This window comes from Frankliniella occidentalis, unplaced genomic scaffold (genome assembly GCF_000697945.3).
Source record: "Frankliniella occidentalis isolate FOCC.00 unplaced genomic scaffold, Focc_3.1 Scaffold48, whole genome shotgun sequence".
NCBI classification, from domain to species: Eukaryota; Metazoa; Arthropoda; class Insecta; order Thysanoptera; family Thripidae; genus Frankliniella; species Frankliniella occidentalis.
In genome coordinates this window covers 305321-307039 of record NW_026267178.1, presented here as the reverse complement: position 1 = coordinate 307039, position 1719 = coordinate 305321, and the positions used below count along the sequence as shown (strand labels likewise).

Here is a 1719-nt window from a genome sequence, read left to right as displayed (position 1 = left end):
CTCCTCCTCCTCCTCCTCCTCCTCCTCCGTCGCGCCCGCCGGGCGGCCGGCCCCGTGTCGCTCGTCCTTCGCCCGCGATGTGTTTGTACTTACAGCAGAGTCAAACTGTGAGCCCGCGCGGCGCATCGGGGAGAAAGTGAACGTGCAGACTGCATGTCATGTGGAGAATGCACTTCGGTTTGCACAAGCAGCTGCGCGACCACATGACCCAGCGGCTTTTTAACAAACTGTATATTTATTACACTCTGAATACAGGCAATAAAAACTCGGGCTAAACTTTTCTTGCGATGGTGGAGCAAAGCGCGACCGACAAACTGGCATGAGAAGAATACGGTACCGACTGGCCACTTCTTTACAATAGAAGGAGATCTAGTACAATTAAGTAGTGGCGATCGAGCGAGACGGCGATGTGCGCGAAAGGTTTCACCAATTTGGCGCTCCTCTAAAATAGTAGATTGGCAATGGAACACTCAACGCAACGGTTGCGTTTTAAATCCAAAGCAAAATTTCATCACTTGAAAAAAAGAAAAACGAGAAAAAAAGTGGAGGTGCGGGGTATCGATCCCCGTACTTCTCGCATGCTAAGCGAGCGCTCTACCATCTGAGCTACACCCCCTGATGAGGGAGAGCGGCAGACCGGTCGGTACACAATGTGTAGCAGGGAGCGGAGCGACAGCGGGCCGCGGGGCCAGCCAGGCCAAGACGTTTGCCGACCGCCCCTCCCTTCCCCTCTCCTCCTCCCCTCCCCCCACCTGGCCAATGAGATAGAAGGTCGTCGCGCCGCCGAACCTTGCCCTTATAATCCCCTTCCACGCAGCGGAGCGTATCGACCGTGTAATAATAATAAAGAAAAATCAGATCCACAGAACGCATTTAGAGCAAAACAGGGAGAAGATAGCGCTCGGCAATGACGCGATACTCGTGTTCACTTTATTCAATTCCAAGAAAAAAAGGTTCCATCAATGAACCTCACAAGGAAGGAGGAAGGGGCCATGAAAGCAAATGATACAAATTTGAGACTAGTGTCGCATGTTTTAATTTTACCCAATATTAAAAACTATTTGGCGAAATCATTTCAAAAAAGGAGTAAGAAGTAATTTACAAACCGTCTAAAGAAAGGCTTTTTCCAAATGTTGTTGATTTTATCTCCGGAACAAAAATTAGTACAAATCTGTCACCATTTTTATTTCTTTGAAAGATAAAAGTTGCTCCTCTCACGCACCACGCGCCTTTACACGGCTAGCATACACACTTAATGCCCATGGACATTTGTAACTAACTAGGGACTATTTTAAACATGACTAAGAAAGATGACTGCCAATTGTGTGTTGTTAGTTACAATAATTAGTAACTAACAACCCACAAAATTTTAACTTATTAGTTATGTTTAAAAACGTCCATAGGTAGTCGCACAAAAAATCCAAAAAATGTTCTTTGTCATTTAGAGTGTACAGTAAAAAAAATGGGAATCGTGAAAAACCGTTTGCCATATTGAAAGAATTTATCGGTCACTCATTCAACACATGACGATTTTAGAGCGTTGCAACACAGTTTCGGGGCCATCGCGGTCACACACGTGTTCAAGGCAGTCCGAGCGTGGCCGAGCGGCGTTGATAAGAAAGGAACACTGTGATCTGCATTCTCACCGACAGCATTGACGGAGTTGACACAAGTGAGTCAACCGCTCGGCGATAAGGGTGTGAGAGGGGCCCGCGGGGG

The 1719-nt window shown here is 47.1% G+C and overlaps 1 protein-coding gene and 1 non-coding gene across 2 annotated transcripts in view; both read right to left on the bottom strand.

Moving 5' to 3' along the window:
- LOC113209650 (uncharacterized) overlaps window positions 1-1719 on the bottom strand; it is a 50609-nt gene that overhangs the window by 27155 nt on the left and 21735 nt on the right. The window lies entirely within an intron of this gene.
- On the bottom strand, window positions 544-616 carry Trnaa-agc (transfer RNA alanine (anticodon AGC)). Its single transcript has one exon. It is a non-coding gene; the product is annotated as a tRNA-Ala (tRNA).